Source organism: Bactrocera oleae, chromosome 6 (assembly GCF_042242935.1).
Source record: "Bactrocera oleae isolate idBacOlea1 chromosome 6, idBacOlea1, whole genome shotgun sequence".
NCBI classification, from domain to species: Eukaryota; Metazoa; Arthropoda; class Insecta; order Diptera; family Tephritidae; genus Bactrocera; species Bactrocera oleae.
In genome coordinates, this window is record NC_091540.1 from 10,780,659 (window position 1) to 10,793,851 (window position 13,193).

The following is a 13,193-nucleotide window of genomic DNA, read 5'->3' on the forward strand; positions in this document are numbered from 1 at the left end:
GTGAGAAGTGGAGCAGCAAAAGGATATGCATAAATGATTGTCTACGCGCACAATATGCATATGAGTGCGCACACATACACTCAAATATATATAAATATATATATATATGTATACATATATTCCATGCATGATAGCCTTCTGTTACATACATACATATGTGCAGCGCGCCTGTTGTGGAGCCTGCGGCGCGCTGCTTCTTATTTTTTCTACCCATCATTCGGTTTCTCACATAGATATTACATATAGCGCGCATGTGTTTGTGCGAGAAATATGGAAATTTTCGACGTCGCTTACGAAAATTGCAGTCAGCCATGGCGGCTTTTACATTGTACCTGCCTGCCACAGCTCCTTATTGTCGCTACTGTTCGCGCGTCAGCCGCTTCACTTTTCAGCTCATTTTTATTTCCTTCTCTCCTGCTTGCCGCTAGCAGCTGTGTTTTTACCCACTTGGTGTAACCTCACACAGTGAGTGTGAAAATTGTGCATGTCTTCACATAAAACTGTATATGTGAGTTCGTGCGTGGGTGTGTGTTGCATATGTCAGCTTCACTCATGTCGGGTCATAATTCGATTAACACCTTGACGGGTCGCCCTAAAATGTTGCTGCAACTTCAATACCATTTAATTGGTTATCGTTGTGGCTGCAACACTACGATCTGCGCTAACTTGTCGGCAGTGGTGGGTGCAGCGTGTGTAGAAACGGTAGTAAGGCGCGTGTGTATAAAGAAGAAGTGAGTTGTAGTACTTATACTCTCTAAATTTGTCTAACTGCCAGGCAGCGCTAAGCGTTTTTCAACATATATATGTGCATACATATGCTGCATGCCACAAAATCCTATCAAATTTGACGTGCACATAAGTAGACATATAGAGCATTTCAAACCGAGTCCATACATTTGTCATTGAAAACAAAAATATTACCGTTGATTGATGTTGCATGTTGTCTACATAGACATTTGTTGCGCCACAATTAATGAACACATACATTTACGTATATGTAGATATTTATGTTCGACACAAACACTTTCCACAATTTATTGTCGCATCAATTCACTTTGATTTTTATTATTCCCTGACAACCGCCCGCTAATCGCCGCTCCGCATCCAATATTTCTATCAATTAGTCATTCAGAAGTGTCACAGCAGCTGCATTCGTTGCTTGCAACAACCAAAGACACCTTTCAACAAACGCACACACACACACACACTTCACTTTAATTTACTCGCTTTGATTATTTATGCATTTTGTTGCAGTGCTGTTGTTGCCACATGCCATATGCCACATAGGTGGTAATTTTTATAGCGTCACTTTAATGGTGTTCACCGTCATTAACATTGCTTGCTGCACTTAAAAATCTTGTTGGTTTTTTTGTTGTTGTTGTTGTATCAATTCGTAATGTTTGCACGCATCGTTTAACCTCCGCGAGAAATTTTAATCGTTTTCATTATTGCCGGTTATAGGCGCTGTGTCGAGATCTTTAATTGCTAGGTGATGACGCATTTCCATTGGAGTCGAGTGCATAATCGAATTGTTGGTTTGTTTTATGTGCTGATTTAGGGTAACCGTTAAAACATTCAAGCAATGTGTACTGCATATAAATTTTCAGGTTGTGGCGCTTAGCGGTAGTGCAAAAGAAGGTTATAAAAGGATATTCAACGGATATTCCTATCCAGGATTTATTTTTAATTAATTGAAATGTTCAACCTCTGGATTTTATGTGATGCTGAAGTGAACCAAAAATACTTCAATTTTTTCATATCCTCTTCTTCATATTGCCTCTGGCTCTTCGAGGGGCATAGGAATGCCGTTTTTGCGGTTTTATTTGTATGTATACTTGATCATTACCAATTGAACGTGAGTTTTGCACCACCAAATCCGATATGCATGCTGCCGAGTCAGGTGTCTGAGCAGCTTCAAAAAAAAAAAAATATATATATGCAACAACATTTCCTCTCTACGAGAAAAGGTTATACTGCCTTGCCCTGATTGACAGAACCTAGTTAGCTAGGAAGCTAGGGACACCAGGTTGAATTCGGGCAGTTCGTGAGGTTATTAGTTGAATAGGCGTACTATATGGTCACTTCACTGCCGCCTCGCTATGGTCATATCAGTCGATTAAAATTATGTATGCTAGTGCTTTGTTCGATTCATCACTCTCAAAAGTCGAGCGAATCTCCAACAAAGCATCTTTGAAAACAACCTCAACGGAATGCGGAACAAACAAACATCAGCGTTTCTTTTAACACAGCTTAAACTCTCTCTCCCTTCTGACTTTGCAACCGAATCAGTTTGAAGGCAAAATAAAGCCTCATAACATCCTAAAGAGTCAAGGAAAAGTTATCTACATAAATACATAATATATGGACAACCGCAGAAGTCTATAGCGCTTCGTTTTTAAAAAATATATGTTTAAGGTTAAACCGCAATAGGAAAAAACGAGGTTTCACTTCATAAACTCGGCAAAATGATGTTTAATGAAGAAGTGCTTAATGTTAAACCCCCCTTTGATGAGTATGTAAACTCGAGTTTTAGCCTCAACGTTACCATGACGCAAGTAATGCGAGACACAAGCTAAAGCAAACTTACACAGAAGGTAAACGAGGTTTCTCTTCATAAACTCAGCAAAATGGTGTTTAAGAGGAATTTAAGAAAAAATTGCATCATAAATTCCGTATTTGTGACAAGAGCTTAAATCAAAATCAATAGTTAAACTCGAGTACTCCGCTCTCCGAATATTTTAATGGCAGAGTGTCCGGGTTTGGTTAAAAAAAAGTTTTTTCTGAAATCAAATTATTGCTTCGAACTCCTTAGCCTTTCGAAGTGTTAATCTCATTTAAATCTTTCTCAATATTCATATACTCCACCAAACGACTGTAAATAAATTAGTTGGCGAAAGAAAATTACAAATCACAAAAAAAAAAATAAATAAACACACACACGTGCATTGCATACACACAATCACTTAGCAATACAGCGAAGCCAAGCAAACTAGATCACGTACACAAGCAACAGAGCACTTGTGTGTCTGCATGTGTTTACAAATCTGCAACTCAAATCACTAAAATATTGAACAAAACAACTCAATTTCACAACGAGTTCAATATCCTTGAAGCACACATCACCCCCGATGTTGCAAGTATACACACATCTATAGAGATGCTCAGCGTATGCAAATATTTACTACGTGTCAGTTGAAAGAATAATATAGCAAGAAAAACGGTCAATCTCGAGTTGTCATTCACGCTGACAACATTGCCATCAACAACAACACCAACACCAACACATTAACACGTAGCAAGCCAGAAAGCTTTGCCGCTGCAGCTAAACAAATACGAATTTGTCTTGTCATTCATTCCAATTTGCGCTGCAAATGCATGTTTGTGTGTGTTGTTGTGAATAAAGAATATTTGTTGCAAGTTATTTGTATCTACCTAAACTGGCATCATTCATTCGAACCCATTTAATCAACACACACACGCGCGCACGCGTTGACAGACCGTCCTTATACACTTTGCCGGCTTCATTATCATTTCCAGTGCAGACAAATATTTGTATCTATGTGGCATATATGCATGTGGCAAGCAATCGTATGAATACAACATTTCTTTGCCAATGCATTTGTACTCGTCATCATCATCTTTATCCGGATATGTCTTGTAGCCGGCGCAGCGCCGTCTAAATCTACGCGCACAAGTCTTCAAACTCATTTCGATTATTGCCTCGGCTTTCTACGCTTGTGTGCGCGTGTGTTGGTGTATGTGCGCTCAAGCGTTCAACTGTTTGTCGCACTCATCCTTGCGCGCTTCCGTCTGCTCGGCTTTTTCCCGGCGCGCAGTCATCACTCAGTCATCGTTATTACCATTTGCTGCGCATGTATGTGTTGGTCTGTCTGTGTGTATATAAGTTGATTTCCTTTTCCTTATCCTGCCCATCCTACTCCTCCTACTTCTCCATCGACTATCACTTTACATATTGCATATTTTTCTGCTTTGCCGCGCTTCCGTTGCACAGCTGACACATTTTTTTGTTTGTTGTTTTTTCGCCGTTATATTATTTTTGCACGCTTTTTCATGCTCTTTATATCTGCAGCTCCGCCAACATACCCCGTACCCGCAGCAAAATGTTGCAATGACTTTTATTTTTGAATGCTGCAGCTTCTCAGCTCTTTTCATGCGATTTTGCCACTGTCATACTTTTTGTTGCTATTATTGTTGTTGTCATGCATTAAATTCAAAACTTCACACCTGGCATCTACGACAACATCCTCATACTCATCCGCACACCCGGCACAACAATCACCCAGCCCCAACAACACACGCGCTCAACATTTCTTGCATTTTACACGCTCGCCACTGTCAACGCTGTCTGTCAGGCTACCAATCCGTTCCTTAGCAATGCAATCCTTTTCAATCCGTGCACACTTTTCAGCACTCAAACCCTTCACCTTCGCTGCTTTGGCAACTCGAACACGTACAAATTCAGTTTTCTCGCACTGTATCGAAATGTAAAATGCTTGAATTGCACCAGACAAACTAGCTGCTATGTTAAATATGCAACAAAAACATGCCACAGGAGGCGGGTGTAGCGGACGAAGCGTATGCTGAAGAGTGAGTTGGAAAAATCAAAGCTCATGCCTTAACAAATACACGAAATGAGAAACGAGTGTCATGCTCGACGAAATGAACATTATTGGGTCAGTGAGATTAGAGATTAAAGATAACAGGTGGATTGTCGGGGCGTTACGTAGCTATGATGAATGAACGGCAGCGTGTAACTAAAGCTGTGTGCTCAAAAGTGCAGGTAAATTGATGCCGGAAGAGTTGCAAAAGGTGAGTATCTTAGCAGCGTGGAGGACTGTAGCTAAGAGCAAAAAATATTTACGGTAAAAGCACACTTAGTTCGACGAGCTATTCTTCGATTTATCGCTTCCAACTAAAGATGGCTGCTGCTATGCGTTTTTAAAAACTGACCTTTTATTGAAATGCCTTGGTTTAGCACACAGAAATGTTATATTCGAAGTATACTTTTAGGCAGACAGTAATTTTCATTCGATGCAACAGTTTGATCATGTAATTCTCAAACGTTTTATAAATTATTCATAGAGCTGCGAACAAACGCTAGAAATCAGTGACTACTTGTGTCGTAGAAATAAATATGCTCAAATTAGTTTTGGTAAAACAATCTAACGTGTCGTCGGCTGGATGCGGTTTCATTGACCCGATCGAATACCGAACGTGTCATCGTGAGACAACTGTCAAGTTATATATAATTCCTGCAAAACAAAATTTCGTTTTTAGTTGCCTCTGCGATAACGATGCGTTTGCGTAGTTAACACGGTCATCTTAATTCCGGAGATACTGAAAGTCACAAGTATTATTATCGTTACCAATCCAGCATAAATCGTATGTCGCCTAAAAACGCACTGCATTGCGAATGCGACACACTACAAAGAGTTTGAGCTGCCAATTGCCTCCACTAAGCTTAACGCACTTTCGCTCAAACTACTTGTATAACTACTGTTGACTAATTGATAGCGTGCAGACAAATTAATTGCATATACTTAATATGCGTCGAAGGAAAATCTGTTGTTTCGCCCGAACTACGCCAAAATGTACTCGTATAGAAAGTAAAAGCAACAGCAGCTTGGTTTTTTTTTTTTATTTATTTCTAGCAAAAATTGCACACAGCAGCCAAAACGATTTGCGCCAAAGCTACAAACCAGTTGACGACTATACTAGCAGCTGAAAAAATCGCTGCTATTACACTCCCACCATTCGGGCAGACAAGCGACTAACGTGCCTCATTTCTTCTTGCAAGTGGCATCAACAGCACGCTTCATTACATTTGAAGCGCGTAAATGAGATTTAGCCATTTTTGCTGTCACTTGCCACTTCCTGGCGCCACTGCGTGTTTCCGGCTCAAGTGGAACTGTAAACGAATGTGCGGGTGGAAGCCAACAAGGAAGCTGGCAGCGCTGCAATGTGAGTGTGTGTATGTGTGACGCAGCTTTGTTTTTGGCACAGCGCTAACGCGCAGATATAGCAAGCGCAAAGTAATGAGCTTGCTAATGCAGTTGGCTGCCAGCTGGAAGCGTCGCGGTGCGCAGAGATACTGGCGCAAAGTACAAGAATAAATAAGAAAACATAATTGAATATTTATTAGCGCACAGTGCGCTGTTGCCACTTACAGCAGCACAATTTTTATGCGCCACTTCTATTTTCTTCCTTTTTTTTGTGCATTTGTTGTCATTTTTAGCTGCCGCTGAAGGCAGGCTGCGCAAAAATCTCGACAATTCGATTTATTTGTCATAGCAGTCGCGCTGCTTCATTAACAGCCCAACAGCAAAGCATTAGCCGCTTCCAACATTTTTTATCTGCTCAAACTCGTAAGCTTGTTGCATGCACCGTCGCATCATTTGTCGCGCTATAAATTTTTTGCACGTTCTGCACAAAGCACCAACACCAGCAAGCCGTGAGATGTATCTGGTATTTTGTGTAGCCGTTGCTGCCACATTTTTTACTGCTGCGCTATATCGCTTTGTGCCATCCACCGGCAGCGGCAGTGAAATTGAATTAAAATTTGCATTTTTCAAACGACGCGTCGTTGCGCTCTTTATTCTACTTGTCTATTACTAATTTTGTGCTTCTTATTTTCTTATTATTCTTTTTTTCCGAGCATAATTTTATCTTCACTCTTCATTTACATTTTCTGCTGCTTTGTCTGCTTGCTGTACGCTTTTGTTCCGTTAAGTAGTGCGCTTAGTTGTGTCTGTGTGCGACTCTAATTGTCTGCTTACTGACGCTGTCGGTCAAGCGCAGGCCCTGACGAGCACGTCAAGTGACAGCGCATGAGAAATGGGAACATTATTAAAATTATCCTGGTAATTCGTTTAATAAAATGTTCGCATTAAAGCTGTCTACTAATTGACTTTTATACCTATTACATGGCCAACGGCGCGGAAGCTCACTTGATAGCAAAAAGCAAATAAAGTACATTTCATTCGAATATAAAAATTATCAGTGCTTTCGGAGTAATTTGGTGACACTTGACGAAATTTTTGTTTGTTCCAGTTACGGCAGTTATTTTTAGAAGAAAGTTTGAAATATCCTTCTTACATCTTCCATATATCAAGTTCCAGAACTGGTCTGGGCTTCATAAACGAACCTTAGTTTCTACAAGTAATAAGGTTTTCACTTTTCACTAATATTAATTTTGAAATAATTTTTCTTCCTCTCTTTAAACCTAATTAGGTTATCTGAAAAATATATCCATTGGCTTACGTTTGTAACAACGACGTAACATCCTACATTTTCCAACCGCATGATAATTTCATTTAAGATCCATAGTTGACATCTTAACTCATAGGTACTGCAAGTAGTAACTCGTACCTAAATGAACAGATCGTCGGTAAGCCTTATTAAAATGGGTTTATAGTTTGTGGTGTTAGACTAAGTCGTTGGTCTAAAGCGCAGAACTACCTATGGCTAGTATTCTTAATATATGAACTAGAGGCAACACGCCAAACTTGTTGTTGAAGCAATCTTGGTAACCGCAGGAGCTAGAGATGAACTTAATTTTACAGACTTCTTGAAGCCGTGGTTGTAATTTGATCATACAAGGGATCTCGGTAACCGCAAGAATCAGTGATGGAGCGAAATTCATAGACTTCTTGAAGTTGAGGTTGTACTTTGATCATACAAGGGATCTCAGTAACACAAGAGCCAGGAATGGACCGATTTAAACACACTGGCCGAAGCCAAGATTGCATTTCGAACTTTTGAAGAATTCAAAATAGAGTGAGGTATTCCGTGTTAGTCTAGACACATGCTGAAGTAACGAGCTGTCCTTAGCCTTACAGTTACTTCAGCTTTTTTTACGCAACAAAAGTTCAACCAAGCTCAGTATGCAGCTCGAGTAAGCAACCTATTATTACATTTTTAATTGAAATATGGTACCAGTTGATAAAATCAGCATGCTTTATGCCAACGAGCTCTAAGTTAAGTTTTGCATTAAAATTTTTGTTGGTTTTGTTGCATTTTGAGAATTTGCCAAACTTTGCTTCAATCATATATTGTTGTTATTGTTTTTGCTAATATTATGCCACTCTTGCCACTGTTTTCATTTGACAAACAACATTTGCGACATTTGCCATTTCACGTTCGAGGCGCGCGCGCAAACACACACACACACCTACTCATATATTTGCATATGATTTTTGGCAACGTTACGCACAGACACACGTATAAATATGTGTATGTATGTAACTGAGTACGCTTATGACTGTAAGCACTGGTAAACAATAACAAAACGCCGATAAATAACAATCAACCGGCCAATAGAGTTAGTGATAACAACAAACAATGCACCGTTATATTACGTTGTGCATAAATTATCGACGAAATGACATGACAAAGTAGCGCTCGGTTAGGAATAACGCGCACACATTTACATATGCAAAATACATGTGTGTAGTTTGTGTGTGTGTTTGCGCGTATTTGTATATATGTTAAAACATGTATGTGAGTTGGTGTGATTTTGATGCCACGATTTATAGACTGTGCAGCGCTTGCGACTCGTGATTCAGCGGTTCAATCGCTCGATTATTATGCACGTCACAATAGAAAATAAAATAACAACAAAATATGTGTATAAACAACAATAAAAATGGAAAAGCAAAAACAACAAAATATATGCTAACTATTTAAATGCAGCTTTGCCACGCGGCTACTATTATTATACAAGTACTATTTTTTTTTCGTTTATTTTTTATTTTTTTATTTATTTTTTTTTTGTTGGTTTATTTTTGTACCCTGAACACTGTATTTAAGTTTACCACGACTTTGGTGACACCTATTAGTTAACGTCGTAGTTAGCCTTTATGAAATAATATATAACTATGTATAAATAATCAGCGAGACGATCAGAGTCGATTAATGTCCGTCTGTTTGTACATAAGCGAACTAGTAACTTAGTTTTTGTGATATCTCTCCGAAAATATTCATACATCTTGTTTTCATCATGAAACTGCTTATTTGTTGAAACCAGCATGAACGGATTACGGACCATAGCATATAGCTGCCATACAAACTGACCGAACATATTCAAGTCCTTGTATGTAAAACTATTTTACTTATAGATATATCTTCACGAATTTTGGCACGAATTATTACACAAAGCAACGCTATAATCTTGGACATTTTTTTTTCGATCGCATCACTATAGCATATACTTGCTATACAAACTGACCGATCAAAATTAAGTGCTTGTATGAAAAAAAGTTTCATTTGACAACATATCTTCACGAAATTTTGCATAGATTATTATCTAAGACAATGCTATAACCTTCGATCAGATTGTTCTGATTAGACAACTATAGCATATAGCTGCCATACAAACTGACCAATCAAAATCAATATAAATGTCTATCTTTACTTTCATGCTATAAAAAATGCAGCTGTAAAGGGTATTCTGGCTTCGGTGCAGCCAAAGTTAACGTTTTTTCTTGTTTTTTTTTTCAAACTGAATTTTCGGTATTTTGTGATTTTATCGGCGATTTTGATAGCTTAAATTTTTACAATTTTGTATTGCTACTCGTCGCCATGTTAATAATGTTTTTGTTAGTTTTTTGTTTTTTTCGTTATTTTCTAAAATATTATATTTCTTTTTGATTTACGCCGAAATTGATTTTTTTTTTGTTTTTCGAAAAAAGCTTAAACTTTGCGCAGACAAATTATCGCGCTGAACGCAAATTGCATTTAAATCGGAAATAAATGCATGGCGTTGTGTCATAAATCGCCTAAATGTATTTTGAATTGAATTTAGTTAATAAAATTTTTGAATAAATGCCCACAGCGTTATGGCTGAGGTAATGGAAATAGTTAGTTTTGGTTTAAATGCAAAAAAGGCGGTCTGCGTTTAGGCTTTAAAAATGTTAAATAAATTAATTGTAAATAATTAATTGCGCAGATTTGCTGACTAAACTGAAATTATTCAATAAAAATTAATAAATAAAGCAAAGTAATGAAGCAGCGGCACAACAAAGGCAAATAGTTGCTTCAATATCCAGCAGCAACCCACATTCGTTGGCGCTCATACTTACACGTATTTACATACACATGTATAAGTTTGCATATATGCTTGTTTTTTACTCTTTCTGCATTTTCTATTGACTAACAAAATATTTTGTTCTTTTGCAGCACTAAAAGTACGCCTAACGTTCACTTACCGTAATACTTAAGGCTTGTTTCACATGTGCGCTCAATTACTGCTCTAAATTTTTTAATAGTAACGCTTTGTTGTCATTTGCTAGCATTTTTTCAAACAAAAGCGTTCTTTCATTGCTTAAAGTGTCATATTTTTTTTTGCTTCAAAATGTTTGTACTAATCGAAAAACTATTAGCGCGTGTGGGTCTTAAGTTGCATGTGCCCACATACCTCTACAATTATGTAGCTATTGTAGATAAATGCGGTTATTACCATTTATCATAGCTTGTCTAAAATTGACTTTGTTCCACTATGTTTTGCCACAGATCTTAAAAATATTCGAGTGACTCAGATACAATATCCATATGAATCACATTAATATTTCTATTCAATTTGAAAACGCATATACCTATTTCGAAGTATTAGCAGAATGTGGACTATGTGTTATGTACTACTGAAAATAATCTATTGACTACAGTTTCTTGAATAAAAATTATTCATTAAAAAGCGTCAGTTATTTGATCTCACGACCTCTACAATAATTTTTCTTATTAACACTTCAGCTAACAGACTGGCGAACAAATATTTCATGAAGAGAACAGAAAAGATCAGAACAGCACTTCAGCTAACAGACTGGCGCAGAAATAATTTATGCCATTTAAATTCCGTAGATTTTTTTTATTTTTTTCAAATAATATTTTATAGCAATCTTTGAATGAAATCGGTACAACAACCTATATGAATTTTACAAAATAAAATCGTGTTAAATTTTATGTATATCCTCTTGCTCAGAATCATGGAAGTTGAGCTTCACTACTCGCGAGCAGACAACAGTTTAAGCAGTAAACTATTATTTCCGCATTTGGTTCGTAAATTTGTGGGTGAAAATATTTGTCGAAGTTGGAACTGCTCGAATATCTTATACTGAGACGGATTTATGTAAAGTGTGATATTTTTCGAGATATCAAGAGCTTTTTAAAATGGTACTGAATCGATACTTATCGAAAAATATCAGAAATGCTTTTCGATAAGCTATGCTTTCAAAACACTTCAGTAATACTTTAATTATAATGCACTAAACTTAACTTACTCCCATTTCATATCTCTCACACGGTAGCACTGGCCTAAGTATCACTTCATGGGAGAGAAGAAGACACTGAAGTCTCCTATATTGTACGTACTGTACGCCTAATCTGTTGGTAATGACTCAGTCTTGTCATACCACAGTGCTTGACATGAAAGACAGTACAATGTTATTTATAAGCGCTTATAGACATACTTAACAGAAAGTTTTGAAGAAACAAATAAACATTTTTATTATATTCATATTTATTATATTTGATTACTAGTATAGGAGTTTTTTATTGAACTATTTTAAAACTGTCTAAATTTTGGCTCCATTCGCTTGAAATTTCAAGGCTCTATCAAAAACACGAATGACTCTCGAATTTTAGTACTTTTTAGGTTAAAAAAGTATATACCGTATATATATATATATATACTTGTATGTGTGTTTGTATGCCCAAAAAATCAGTGCTGATGCTGATCACCACACCCTCGGACACAAAAACAAACCAAAAGCGTCACTAAATGGTATGACATTTTTATCGTGCAACATTTTGCCGTCACAGCGATTTCCACTTAAACCCAAATAAAGCAAAAATCACACAAAACAACATTATCTCTTCGAGATTTGTCAATTTATCTAACAACGCCATTGTTTTAGTAGCTAAAAAATAATGAATAGGAAGCCGAAAAATCGACGCTGTATAACAGTTTAGGAGTATGTAGTAAGCGCGCTTGTATCTGTGTGTGTGTGTAGTGCAAAACTGCAGCTCAACGAAATTGTAACGCTGACCGCTGTGAACCGAAACAAATTTTGTAGCGCTCAAAAGCACGCACACACAAGCACAAACAACTATAAAAAATAGCGCGGTTAAGCATGCAGTGCGCGGAGCTTGTTTGCGGGTTGTGGCAAGTCGCTTTGTTGTTGAGTGGACAAACGTTGTACAAGAAATGACAAATGATTTCAAATTTATTTCTTTGCTACATTTTTTGTATAGGTTTTTGGTGTGCGATTGTTGTTGTTTGTTTTATTATGTGATTTTTTGACGCGACTGCAACTGGAATTACATGCATATTGTTGCTGTATTGCAGTATGTAGTGACTTAGCTTTTCCACCCGCTGCTAACACGCGCACATGTAATTGCAGCACTAAACACCCACACACATACACTTTTCTATTGAAATATTCTCATATGTGCGCGTGCATAAATTTCTGGAGCAATTCTCGCACTGCAGTGTTGCATTTTATTTATTCACTAGTGTAGTGTTTTCGTTACGTTTTATTATTATATATAATTTTTTGGTTAAATTTTATTTATTTTTTATTTTTGTTGTTTTTTTTTTGTTCTTTTTTTCAGTATTATTTTTAGTTCTCTCAAACGCTGTCTGCTTTTCGCTGTTTTTTGTTTGTTGTCTGCCTTAAAATTGTCGCTGCCACGGCGCACAGCTGTTCGTGTTGCATAGCATTCGCCGCACTCACACTTCGAAAACACGCTTTATTGTTTTTGTTTTTCTTGTTAGCTAACTAGCATTCTTATGCCATTATTGTAGTTTGTTGCTGCTGCTGCTATAACTTGGCTTAACCTCCAAAAAAAATAACAAAAAAAAATGTCGCATTGTTTGCCATCGATTGTTGATAAACTCAATCATCGATTGTTGTTAAACTCAATTCAGTTTCCACAGACCAGACCAACACGCACACGCATGCAACACTGCATCCGCCTAGCGACGATTGTATGCATTTTCCAGCTACAGTTGTCACTTCGAGTGAAAGTATGCGCTTTGTAAGCGTTTTTTCGCTTTAATTTTCACTTGCTTCTTAACAAAACTTTAATTTTCTCCGATTTTATCGGTAGCTAAGATTTATTTGTTAGTCAAATTGTTTTGTTATTTCAAGCGTTTTCGTAAGAAAAGTGATTTTCGT